Here is a 14,705-nt window from a genome sequence, read left to right as displayed (position 1 = left end):
AAGATTTGTTCCAAGTCTACCATGTTACAATACTGATAATTCAATAAAAAAAACTTTTTAGACTGCAACAAGTCTGTCCTAAAACATTGTATTTATTTGGATAATGAATTGGAAATTCAAAATCATATTTGCTACACAAAGTACAATTATTTGAAGTTTGAAATATATAGTGGACAAAATAAAGTCCAATTTGAAAGAATTTAATGTTCTAAGGTGTATGGCTCAAGGCTTGGATAGCAGTTATCCATGTTTGACCAATGCATGCATGGATAGCCCTAGTGAAATGGAGATTGGATAGCTCTTATCCATAGTGCTGAGTGACCAGCATGGATAATTGCTATCCATTTTGCCTCTCAGTTTACATGTGTTTGGCCCAAGGCTTGGATAGCTCTTATCCATCCCAGTGCTGACCAGCATGGATAATTGCTATCCATTTTGCTTGTCAGATTACATATTACAACAGAGATGATTTTCATTTTGGACTTTACTAAGTCCAGATTAATTTTAAACTTGAAATTAAATTCACTTTGTGTAACAAGTATGATTTTGAATGTCCAATTTATTATCCATTCAAAAGGAGCACCCCCCTTCCAAGGCTATATGATTAGGATTTGGACTAAGGTTAGGAATTGATATAGGATTAGGGTTTGCCTGTTAAGGGTATGTTAGGGTTAGGTTAGGGTTAGGATTAGGGTTAGGATTAGGGTTAGGATTAGGGTTAGGATTAGAATTACGGTTAGTGTTATGGCCCATGTTTAGGGTTTAGGGTTATAGGGTACCGTATGTAGGAGGGTCTGCAATTACCTTGGATAAAATACAGTTGTTTGTGTGGGTGTGTGTACATCTGTACAGGTACATGTATGGCTATGTGAATATAGGCCTGTGATTCATATGAAGAATGTGCATGGTCTTTTTATAGTACAAGGACAAATTGGCCAATGCCAGAGGCTATATGCATACCAATGTGTGTACATCTACAAATGAGAAATTTTTGGTGGTTTGCTTTTCATTGCAAATTGCAGTCATTTGAAATTATCGCAGTTTTTTTAATTGCAACTTCCTACACACAAATTGGCGTTTAATTTACTCGCAACATTACGCGTCTGGTAAAGCCGTGAAATTGTGCCTATTTAGAGGATATCTCATCATTTGTATAATGTACATCATCACTATACTTGTCCATGTTATCAAAGATATGGCTATATGCAGAGCTGAATTTCCAGCCCCCCACCCCCTTATGGCCAGGGTACCACGGGGATGGGTGGCTGGGACTTATACCAGGGCTAAATTTCAAAAATGTTAAAACTCCCTGCCAAGTCCCGGACCGACGGGAAACAACACATGGCCGGCCCTACAGGGACAAATTTTGTGTCAATGCCCGTCTGTTATAATAAACTGCCCGGCTATTTTTTCCGGGTACTCTGCACTGCAGCCAGGGGTTGGAGTGGGTCAGGGACTCAGGGTTTCAATTGACAAGTGCATTATCAACAGTCTTCATTTTCACGTGCATGAAATCTATAAGCTTAACTACTGAACATACGGGCCTATGCACCCCCCCCCCCCAATCATAATTACTCACATCACTAGTATCACAGGGTCAGGCTTTCAATTGACAAGTGCATTATCAACAGCCTTGCATTTTCACGTGCAACAAATCTATAAGCTTAAATACTGAATATACAGGCATATGTACCCCCCCTCAGCACACACACACAATCATAATTACTCACATCACTAGTATCACAGGGTCAGGCTTTCAATTGACAAGTGCATTATCAACAGTCTTCATTTTCACGTGCATGAAATCTATAAAGCTTAACTACTGAACATACGGGCCTATGCACCCCCACAATCATAATTACTCACATCACTAGTATCACAGGGTCAGGCTTTCAATTGACAAGTGCATTATCAACAGCCTTGCATTTTCACGTGCATGAAATCTATAAGCTTAAATACTGAATAAACAGGCCTATGTGCCCCCCCCCTCAGCACACACACACAATCACCGGGCACAATCATAATTACTCACATCACTAGTATCACAGGGTCAGGGTTTCTAGTGACAAGTGCATTATCAACAGCATTGCATTTTCACGTGCATGAAATCTATAAGCTTAACATACAGGTCTGTACCCCCCACAAACACACAATCATAATTACTCACATCACTAGTATCACAGACATTCAAATTCCATCATGAAATCTATTCGGCTTTCACAGTACACTGATTTTCAAGTTCAAACGCTAGCTCTTCAAAGGTGCTGAATTCGACCATCGTGCAAATCGCCAGATATCGTATTCAGGAAATTAACATAAGGGCGCACATCACTGAAAATGATGCCAGTTTTTCTCTATAAAAATGCTAATTAAAATCATTTAAACAATTTTTGATATCTGCCATCTGTGATACACTTGTAGGATTTAATATTACTAATCATTACCAATCCAAATTTATGCAAATTTCTGCTCATTTTAATGCTTACTTTTAGAATCTATGTTTTTTCTTAGAATAAAAATAAATTAAGATTTGTTCCAAGTCTACCATGTTACAATACTGATAATTCAATAAAAAAAACTTTTTAGACTGCAACAAGTCTGTCCTAAAACATTGTATTTATTTGGATAATGAATTGGAAATTCAAAATCATATTTGCTACACAAAGTACAATTATTTGAAGTTTGAAATATATAGTGGACAAAATAAAGTCCAATTTGAAAGAATTTAATGTTCTAAGGTGTATGGCTCAAGGCTTGGATAGCAGTTATCCATGTTTGACCAATGCATGCATGGATAGCCCTAGTGAAATGGAGATTGGATAGCTCTTATCCATAGTGCTGAGTGACCAGCATGGATAATTGCTATCCATTTTGCCTCTCAGTTTACATGTGTTTGGCCCAAGGCTTGGATAGCTCTTATCCATCCCAGTGCTGACCAGCATGGATAATTGCTATCCATTTTGCTTGTCAGATTACATATTACAACAGAGATGATTTTCATTTTGGACTTTACTAAGTCCAGATTAATTTTAAACTTGAAATTAAATTCACTTTGTGTAACAAGTATGATTTTGAATGTCAATTTATTATCCATTCCAAAGGAGCACCCCCCTTCCAAGGCTATATGATTAGGATTTGGACTAAGGTTAGGAATTGATATAGGATTAGGGTTTGCCTGTTAAGGGTATGTTAGGGTTAGGTTAGGGTTAGGATTAGGGTTAGGATTAGGGTTAGGATTAGGGTTAGGATTAGAATTACAGTTAGTGTTATGGCCCATGTTTAGGGTTTAGGGTTATAGGGTACCGTATGTAGGAGGGGTCTGCAATTACCTTGGATAAAATACAGTTGTTTGTGTGGGTGTGTGTACATCTGTACAGGTACATGTATGGCTATGTGAATATAGGCCTGTGATTCATATGAAGAATGTGCATGGTCTTTTTATAGTACAAGGACAAATTGGCCAATGCCAGAGGCTATATGCATACCAATGTGTGTACATCTACAAATGAGAAATTTTTGGTGGTTTGCTTTTCATTGCAAATTGCAGTCATTTGAAATTATCGCAGTTTTTTTAATTGCAACTTCCTACACACAAATTGGCGTTTAATTTACTCGCAACATTACGCGTCTGGTAAAGCCGTGAAATTGTGCCTATTTAGAGGATATCTCATCATTTGTATAATGTACATCATCACTATACTTGTCCATGTTATCAAAGATATGGCTATATGCAGAGCTGAATTTCCAGCCCCCCCCCCCCCTTATGGCCAGGGTACCACGGGGATGGGTGGCTGGGACTTATACCAGGGCTAAATTTCAAAAATGTTAAAACTCCGGCCGAGTCCCGGACCGACGGGAAACAACACATGGCCGGCCCTACAGGGACAAATTTTGTGTCAATGCCCGTCTGTTATAATAAACTGCCCGGCTATTTTTTCCGGGTACTCTGCACTGCAGCCAGGGGTTGGAGTGGGTCAGGGACTCAGGGTTTCAATTGACAAGTGCATTATCAACAGTCTTCATTTTCACGTGCATGAAATCTATAAGCTTAACTACTGAACATACGGGCCTATGCACCCCCCCCAATCATAATTACTCACATCACTAGTATCACAGGGTCAGGCTTTCAATTGACAAGTGCATTTTCAACAGCCTTGCATTTTCACGTGCAACAAATCTATAAGCTTAAATACTGAATATACAGGCATATGTACCCCCCCCCTCAGCACACACACACAATCATAATTACTCACATCACTAGTATCACAGGGTCAGGCTTTCAATTGACAAGTGCATTATCAACAGTCTTCATTTTCACGTGCATGAAATCTATAAGCTTAACTACTGAACATACGGGCCTATGCACCCCCCACAATCATAATTACTCACATCACTACTATCACAGGGTCAGGCTTTCAATTGACAAGTGCATTATCAACAGCCTTGCATTTTCACGTGCATGAAATCTATAAGCTTAAATACTGAATAAACAGGCCTATGTACCCCCCCCCCTCAGCACACACACACAATCACCGGGCACAATCATAATTACTCACATCACTAGTATCACAGGGTCAGGGTTTCTAGTGACAAGTGCATTATCAACAGCATTGCATTTTCACGTGCATGAAATCTATAAGCTTAACATACAGGTCTGTACCCCCCCCCACAAACACACAATCATAATTACTCACATCACTAGTATCACAGACATTCAAATTCCATCATGAAATCTATTCGGCTTTCACAGTACACTGATTTTCAAGTTCAAACGCTAGCTCTTCAAAGGTGCTGAATTCGACCATCGTGCAAATCGCCAGATATCGTATTCAGGAAATTAACATAAGGGCGCACATCACTGAAAATGATGCCAGTTTTTCTCTATACAAATGCTAATTAAAATCATTTAAACAATTTTTGATATCTGCCATCTGTGATACACTTGTAGGATTTAATATTACTAATCATTACCTATCCAAATTTATGCAGTTTTCTGCTCATTTTAATGCTTACTTTTAGAATCTATGTTTTTTCTTAGAATAAAAATAAATTAAGATTTGTTCCAAGTCTACCATGTTACAATACTGATAATTCAATAAAAAAACTTTTTAGATTGCAACAAGTCTGTCCTAAAACATTGTATTTATTTGGATAATGAATTGGAAATTCAAAATCATATTTGCTACACAAAGTACAATTATTTGAAGTTTGAAATATATAGTGGACAAAATAAAGTCCAATTTGAAAGAATTTAATGTTCTAAGGTGTATGGCTCAAGGCTTGGATAGCAGTTATCCATGTTTGACCAATGCATGCATGGATAGCCCTAGTGAAATGGAGATTGGATAGCTCTTATCCATAGTGCTGAGTGACCAGCATGGATAATTGCTATCCATTTTGCCTCTCAGTTTACATGTGTTTGGCCCAAGGCTTGGATAGCTCTTATCCATCCCAGTGCTGACCAGCATGGATAATTGCTATCCATTTTGCTTGTCAGATTACATATTACAACAGAGATGATTTTCATTTTGGACTTTACTAAGTCCAGATTAATTTTAAACTTGAAATTAAATTCACTTTGTGTAACAAGTATGATTTTGAATGTCCAATTTATTATCCATTCCAAAGAGCACCCCCTTCCAAGGCTATATGATTAGGATTTGGACTAAGGTTAGGAATTGATATAGGATTAGGGTTTGCCTGTTAAGGGTATGTTAGGGTTAGGTTAGGGTTAGGATTAGGGTTAGGATTAGGGTTAGGATTAGGGTTAGGATTAGAATTACGGTTAGTGTTATGGCCCATGTTTAGGGTTTAGGGTTATAGGGTACCGTATGTAGGAGGGTCTGCAATTACCTTGGATAAAATACAGTTGTTTGTGTGGGTGTGTGTACATCTGTACAGGTACATGTATGGCTATGTGAATATAGGCCTGTGATTCATATGAAGAATGTGCATGGTCTTTTTATAGTACAAGGACAAATTGGCCAATGCCAGAGGCTATATGCATACCAATGTGTGTACATCTACAAATGAGAAATTTTTGGTGGTTTGCTTTTCATTGCAAATTGCAGTCATTTGAAATTATCGCAGTTTTTTAATTGCAACTTCCTACACACAAATTGGCGTTTAATTTACTCGCAACATTACGCGTCTGGTAAAGCCGTGAAATTGTGCCTATTTAGAGGATATCTCATCATTTGTATAATGTACATCATCACTATACTTGTCCATGTTATCAAAGATATGGCTATATGCAGAGCTGAATTTCCAGCCCCCCCCCCCCCCCCTTATGGCCAGGGTACCACGGGGATGGGTGGCTGGGACTTATACCAGGGCTAAATTTCAAAAATGTTAAAACTCCCTGCCAAGTCCCGGACCGACGGGAAACAACACATGGCCGGCCCTACAGGGACAAATTTTGTGTCAATGCCCGTCTGTTATAATAAACTGCCCGGCTATTTTTTCCGGGTACTCTGCACTGCAGCCAGGGGTTGGAGTGGGTCAGGGACTCAGGGTTTCAATTGACAAGTGCATTATCAACAGTCTTCATTTTCACGTGCATGAAATCTATAAGCTTAACTACTGAACATACGGGCCTATGCGCCCCCCCAATCATAATTACTCACATCACTAGTATCACAGGGTCAGGCTTTCAATTGACAAGTGCATTTTCAACAGCCTTGCATTTTCACGTGCAACAAATCTATAAGCTTAAATACTGAATATACAGGCATATGTACCCCCCCCTCAGCACACACACACACAATCATAATTACTCACATCACTAGTATCACAGGGTCAGGCTTTCAATTGACAAGTGCATTATCAACAGTCTTCATTTTCACGTGCATGAAATCTATAAGCTTAACTACTGAACATACGGGCCTATACCCCCCACAATCATAATTACTCACATCACTAGTATCACAGGGTCAGGCTTTCAATTGACAAGTGCATTATCAACAGCCTTGCATTTTCACGTGCATGAAATCTATAAGCTTAAATACTGAATAAACAGGCCTATGTACCCCCCCCCCCTCACACACACAATCACCGGGCACAATCATAATTACTCACATCACTAGTATCACAGGGTCAGGGTTTCTAGTGACAAGTGCATTATCAACAGCATTGCATTTTCACGTGCATGAAATCTATAAGCTAACATACAGGTCTATACCCCCCCCCACAAACACACAATCATAATTACTCACATCACTAGTATCACAGACATTCAAATTCCATCATGAAATCTATTCGGCTTTCACAGTACACTGATTTTCAAGTTCAAACGCTAGCTCTTCAAAGGTGCTGAATTCGACCATCGTGCAAATCGCCAGATATCGTATTCAGGAAATTAACATAAGGGCGCACATCACTGAAAATGATGCCAGTTTTTCTCTATAAAAATGCTAATTAAAATCATTTAAACAATTTTTGATATCTGCCATCTGTGATACACTTGTAGGATTTAATATTACTAATCATTACCAATCCAAATTTATGCAAATTTCTGCTCATTTTAATGCTTACTTTTAGAATCTATGTTTATTTCTTAGAATAAAAATAAATTAAGATTTGTTCCAAGTCTACCATGTTACAATACTGATAATTCAATAAAAAAAACTTTTTAGACTGCAACAAGTCTGTCCTAAAACATTGTATTTATTTGGATAATGAATTGGAAATTCAAAATCATATTTGCTACACAAAGTACAATTATTTGAAGTTTGAAATATATAGTGGACAAAATAAAGTCCAATTTGAAAGAATTTAATGTTCTAAGGTGTATGGCTCAAGGCTTGGATAGCAGTTATCCATGTTTGACCAATGCATGCATGGATAGCCCTAGTGAAATGGAGATTGGATAGCTCTTATCCATAGTGCTGAGTGACCAGCATGGATAATTGCTATCCATTTTGCCTCTCAGTTTACATGTGTTTGGCCCAAGGCTTGGATAGCTCTTATCCATCCCAGTGCTGACCAGCATGGATAATTGCTATCCATTTTGCTTGTCAGATTACATATTACAACAGAGATGATTTTCATTTTGGACTTTACTAAGTCCAGATTAATTTTAAACTTGAAATTAAATTCACTTTTGTGTAACAAGTATGATTTTGAATGTCAATTTATTATCCATTCAAAAGGAGCACCCCCCTTCCAAGGCTATATGATTAGGATTTGGACTAAGGTTAGGAATTGATATAGGATTAGGGTTTGCCTGTTAAGGGTATGTTAGGGTTAGGTTAGGGTTAGGATTAGGGTTAGGATTAGGGTTAGGATTAGGGTTAGGATTAGAATTACGGTTAGTGTTATGGCCCATGTTTAGGGTTTAGGGTTATAGGGTACCGTATGTAGGAGGGGTCTGCAATTACCTTGGATAAAATACAGTTGTTTGTGTGGGTGTGTGTACATCTGTACAGGTACATGTATGGCTATGTGAATATAGGCCTGTGATTCATATGAAGAATGTGCATGGTCTTTTTATAGTACAAGGACAAATTGGCCAATGCCAGAGGCTATATGCATACCAATGTGTGTACATCTACAAATGAGACATTTTTGGTGGTTTGCTTTTCATTGCAAATTGCAGTCATTTGAAATTATCGCAGTTTTTTTAATTGCAACTTCCTACACACAAATTGGCGTTTAATTTACTCGCAACATTACGCGTCTGGTAAAGCCGTGAAATTGTGCCTATTTAGAGGATATCTCATCATTTGTATAATGTACATCATCACTATACTTGTCCATGTTATCAAAGATATGGCTATATGCAGAGCTGAATTTCCAGCCCCCCCTTATGGCCAGGGTACCACGGGGATGGGTGGCTGGGACTTATACCAGGGCTAAATTTCAAAAATGTTAAAACTCCCTGCCAAGTCCCGGACCGACGGGAAACAACACATGGCCGGCCCTACAGGGACAAATTTTGTGTCAATGCCCGTCTGTTATAATAAACTGCCCGGCTATTTTTTCCGGGTACTCTGCACTGCAGCCAGGGGTTGGAGTGGGTCAGGGACTCAGGGTTTCAATTGACAAGTGCATTATCAACAGTCTTCATTTTCACGTGCATGAAATCTATAAGCTTAACTACTGAACATACGGGCCTATGCACCCCCCAATCATAATTACTCACATCACTAGTATCACAGGGTCAGGCTTTCAATTGACAAGTGCATTATCAACAGCCTTGCATTTTCACGTGCAACAAATCTATAAGCTTAAATACTGAATATACAGGCATATGTACCCCCCCTCAGCACACACACACAATCATAATTACTCACATCACTAGTATCACAGGGTCAGGCTTTCAATTGACAAGTGCATTATCAACAGTCTTCATTTTCACGTGCATGAAATCTATAAGCTTAACTACTGAACATACGGGCCTATGCACCCCCCACAATCATAATTACTCACATCACTAGTATCACAGGGTCAGGCTTTCAATTGACAAGTGCATTATCAACAGCCTTGCATTTTCACGTGCATGAAATCTATAAGCTTAAATACTGAATAAACAGGCCTATGTACCCCCCCCCCTCAGCACACACACACACAATCACCGGGCACAATCATAATTACTCACATCACTAGTATCACAGGGTCAGGGTTTCTAGTGACAAGTGCATTATCAACAGCATTGCATTTTCACGTGCATGAAATCTATAAGCTTAACATACAGGTCTGTACCCCCCCACAAACACACAATCATAATTACTCACATCACTAGTATCACAGACATTCAAATTCCATCATGAAATCTATTCGGCTTTCACAGTACACTGATTTTCAAGTTCAAACGCTAGCTCTTCAAAGGTGCTGAATTCGACCATCGTGCAAATCGCCAGATATCGTATTCAGGAAATTAACATAAGGGCGCACATCACTGAAAATGATGCCAGTTTTTCTCTATAAAATGCTAATTAAAATCATTTAAACAATTTTTGATATCTGCCATCTGTGATACACTTGTAGGATTTAATATTACTAATCATTACCAATCCAAATTTATGCAAATTTCTGCTCATTTTAATGCTTACTTTTAGAATCTATGTTTTTTTCTTAGAATAAAATAAATTAAGATTTGTTCCAAGTCTACCATGTTACAATACTGATAATTCAATAAAAAAACTTTTTAGACTGCAACAAGTCTGTCCTAAAACATTGTATTTATTTGGATAATGAATTGGAAATTCAAAATCATATTTGCTACACAAAGTACAATTATTTGAAGTTTGAAATATATAGTGGACAAAATAAAGTCCAATTTGAAAGAATTTAATGTTCTAAGGTGTATGGCTCAAGGCTTGGATAGCAGTTATCCATGTTTGACCAATGCATGCATGGATAGCCCTAGTGAAATGGAGATTGGATAGCTCTTATCCATAGTGCTGAGTGACCAGCATGGATAATTGCTATCCATTTTGCCTCTCAGTTTACATGTGTTTGGCCCAAGGCTTGGATAGCTCTTATCCATCCCAGTGCTGACCAGCATGGATAATTGCTATCCATTTTGCTTGTCAGATTACATATTACAACAGAGATGATTTTCATTTTGGACTTTACTAAGTCCAGATTAATTTTAAACTTGAAATTAAATTCACTTTGTGTAACAAGTATGATTTTGAATGTCCAATTTATTATCCATTCCGAAAGGAGCACCCCCTTCCAAGGCTATATGATTAGGATTTGGACTAAGGTTAGGAATTGATATAGGATTAGGGTTTGCCTGTTAAGGGTATGTTAGGGTTAGGTTAGGGTTAGGATTAGGGTTAGGATTAGGGTTAGGATTAGGGTTAGGATTAGAATTACGGTTAGTGTTATGGCCCATGTTTAGGGTTTAGGGTTATAGGGTACCGTATGTAGGAGGGTCTGCAATTACCTTGGATAAAATACAGTTGTTTGTGTGGGTGTGTGTACATCTGTACAGGTACATGTATGGCTATGTGAATATAGGCCTGTGATTCATATGAAGAATGTGCATGGTCTTTTTATAGTACAAGGACAAATTGGCCAATGCCAGAGGCTATATGCATACCAATGTGTGTACATCTACAAATGAGACATTTTTGGTGGTTTGCTTTTCATTGCAAATTGCAGTCATTTGAAATTATCGCAGTTTTTTAATTGCAACTTCCTACACACAAATTGGCGTTTAATTTACTCGCAACATTACGCGTCTGGTAAAGCCGTGAAATTGTGCCTATTTAGAGGATATCTCATCATTTGTATAATGTACATCATCACTATACTTGTCCATGTTATCAAAGATATGGCTATATGCAGAGCTGAATTTCCAGCCCCCCTTATGGCCAGGGTACCACGGGGATGGGTGGCTGGGACTTATACCAGGGCTAAATTTCAAAATGTTAAAACTCCCTGCCAAGTCCCGGACCGACGGGAAACAACACATGGCCGGCCCTACAGGGACAAATTTTGTGTCAATGCCCGTCTGTTATAATAAACTGCCCGGCTATTTTTTCCGGGTACTCTGCACTGCAGCCAGGGGTTGGAGTGGGTCAGGGACTCAGGGTTTCAATTGACAAGTGCATTATCAACAGTCTTCATTTTCACGTGCATGAAATCTATAAGCTTAACTACTGAACATACGGGCCTATGCACCCCCCAATCATAATTACTCACATCACTAGTATCACAGGGTCAGGCTTTCAATTGACAAGTGCATTTTCAACAGCCTTGCATTTTCACGTGCAACAAATCTATAAGCTTAAATACTGAATATACAGGCATATGTACCCCCCCCTCAGCACACACACACAATCATAATTACTCACATCACTAGTATCACAGGGTCAGGCTTTCAATTGACAAGTGCATTATCAACAGTCTTCATTTTCACGTGCATGAAATCTATAAGCTTAACTACTGAACATACGGGCCTATGCACCCCCACAATCATAATTACTAACATCACAAGTATCACAGGGTCAGGCTTTCAATTGACAAGTGCATTATCAACAGCCTTGCATTTTCACGTGCATGAAATCTATAAGCTTAAATACTGAATAAACAGGCCTATGTACCCCCCCCCCCTCAGCACACACACACAATCACCGGGCACAATCATAATTACTCACATCACTAGTATCACAGGGTCAGGGTTTCTAGTGACAAGTGCATTATCAACAGCATTGCATTTTCACGTGCATGAAATCTATAAGCTTAACATACAGGTCTGTACCCCCCACAAACACACAATCATAATTACTCACATCACTAGTATCACAGACATTCAAATTCCATCATGAAATCTATTCGGCTTTCACAGTACACTGATTTTCAAGTTCAAACGCTAGCTCTTCAAAGGTGCTGAATTCGACCATCGTGCAAATCGCCAGATATCGTATTCAGGAAATTAACATAAGGGCGCACATCACTGAAAATGATGCCAGTTTTTCTCTATAAAAATGCTAATTAAAATCATTTAAACAATTTTTGATATCTGCCATCTGTGATACACTTGTAGGATTTAATATTACTAATCATTACCAATCCAAATTTATGCAAATTTCTGCTCATTTTAATGCTTACTTTTAGAATCTATGTTTTTTTCTTAGAATAAAAATAAATTAAGATTTGTTCCAAGTCTACCATGTTACAATACTGATAATTCAATAAAAAAACTTTTTAGACTGCAACAAGTCTGTCCTAAAACATTGTATTTATTTGGATAATGAATTGGAAATTCAAAATCATATTTGCTACACAAAGTACAATTATTTGAAGTTTGAAATATATAGTGGACAAAATAAAGTCCAATTTGAAAGAATTTAATGTTCTAAGGTGTATGGCTCAAGGCTTGGATAGCAGTTATCCATGTTTGACCAATGCATGCATGGATAGCCCTAGTGAAATGGAGATTGGATAGCTCTTATCCATAGTGCTGAGTGACCAGCATGGATAATTGCTATCCATTTTGCCTCTCAGTTTACATGTGTTTGGCCCAAGGCTTGGATAGCTCTTATCCATCCAGTGCTGACCAGCATGGATAATTGCTATCCATTTTGCTTGTCAGATTACATATTACAACAGAGATGATTTTCATTTTGGACTTTACTAAGTCCAGATTAATTTTAAACTTGAAATTAAATTCACTTTGTGTAACAAGTATGATTTTGAATGTCCAATTTATTATCCATTCCAAAAGAGCACCCCCCTTCCAAGGCTATATGATTAGGATTTGGACTAAGGTTAGGAATTGATATAGGATTAGGGTTTGCCTGTTAAGGGTATGTTAGGGTTAGGTTAGGGTTAGGATTAGGGTTAGGATTAGGGTTAGGATTAGGGTTAGGATTAGAATTACGGTTAGTGTTATGGCCCATGTTTAGGGTTTAGGGTTATAGGGTACCGTATGTAGGAGGGGGCTGCAAGTGCCTTGGATAAAATACAGTTGTTTGTGTGGGTGTGTGTACATCTGTACAGGTACATGTATGGCTATGTGAATATAGGCCTGTGATTCATATGAAGAATGTGCATGGTCTTTTATAGTACAAGGACAAATTGGCCAATGCCAGAGGCTATATGCATACCAATGTGTGTACATCTACAAATGAGAAATTTTTGGTGGTTTGCTTTTCATTGCAAATTGCAGTCATTTGAAATTATCGCAGTTTTTTTAATTGCAACTTCCTACACACAAATTGGCGTTTAATTTACTCGCAACATTACGCGTCTGGTAAAGCCGTGAAATTGTGCCTATTTAGAGGATATCTCATCATTTGTATAATGTACATCATCACTATACTTGTCCATGTTATCAAAGATATGGCTATATGCAGAGCTGAATTTCAGCCCCCCCCTTATGGCCAGGGTACCACGGGATGGGTGGCTGGGACTTATACCAGGGCTAAATTTCAAAAATGTTAAAACTCCCTGCCAAGTCCCGGACCGACGGGAAACAACACATGGCCGGCCCTACAGGGACAAATTTTGTGTCAATGCCCGTCTGTTATAATAAACTGCCCGGCTATTTTTCCGGGTACTCTGCACTGCAGCCAGGGGTTGGAGTGGGTCAGGGACTCAGGGTTTCAATTGACAAGTGCATTATCAACAGTCTTCATTTTCACGTGCATGAAATCTATAAGCTTAACTACTGAACATACGGGCCTATGCGCCCCCGCAATCATAATTACTCACATCACTAGTATCACAGGGTCAGGCTTTCAATTGACAAGTGCATTTTCAACAGCCTTGCATTTTCACGTGCAACAAATCTATAAGCTTAAATACTGAATATACAGGCATATGTACCCCCCCCCCTCAGCACACACACACAATCATAATTACTCACATCACTAGTATCACAGGGTCAGGCTTTCAATTGACAAGTGCATTATCAACAGTCTTCATTTTCACGTGCATGAAATCTATAAGCTTAACTACTGAACATACGGGCCTATGCACCCCCACAATCATAATTACTCACATCACTAGTATCACAGGGTCAGGCTTTCAATTGACAAGTGCATTATCAACAGCCTTGCATTTTCACGTGCATGAAATCTATAAGCTTAAATACTGAATAAACAGGCCTATACCCCCCCCCCTCAGCACACACACACAATCACCGGGCACAATCATAATTACTCACATCACTAGTATCACAGGGTCAGGGTTTCTAGTGACAAGTGCATTATCAACAGCATTGCATTTTCACGTGCATGAAATCTATA

Source organism: Amphiura filiformis, chromosome 13, assembly GCF_039555335.1.
Source record: "Amphiura filiformis chromosome 13, Afil_fr2py, whole genome shotgun sequence".
Classification (NCBI taxonomy): Eukaryota; Metazoa; Echinodermata; class Ophiuroidea; order Amphilepidida; family Amphiuridae; genus Amphiura; species Amphiura filiformis.
The sequence above is the reverse complement of the archived record's forward strand: the minus strand, read 5'-3'. Positions refer to the sequence as shown.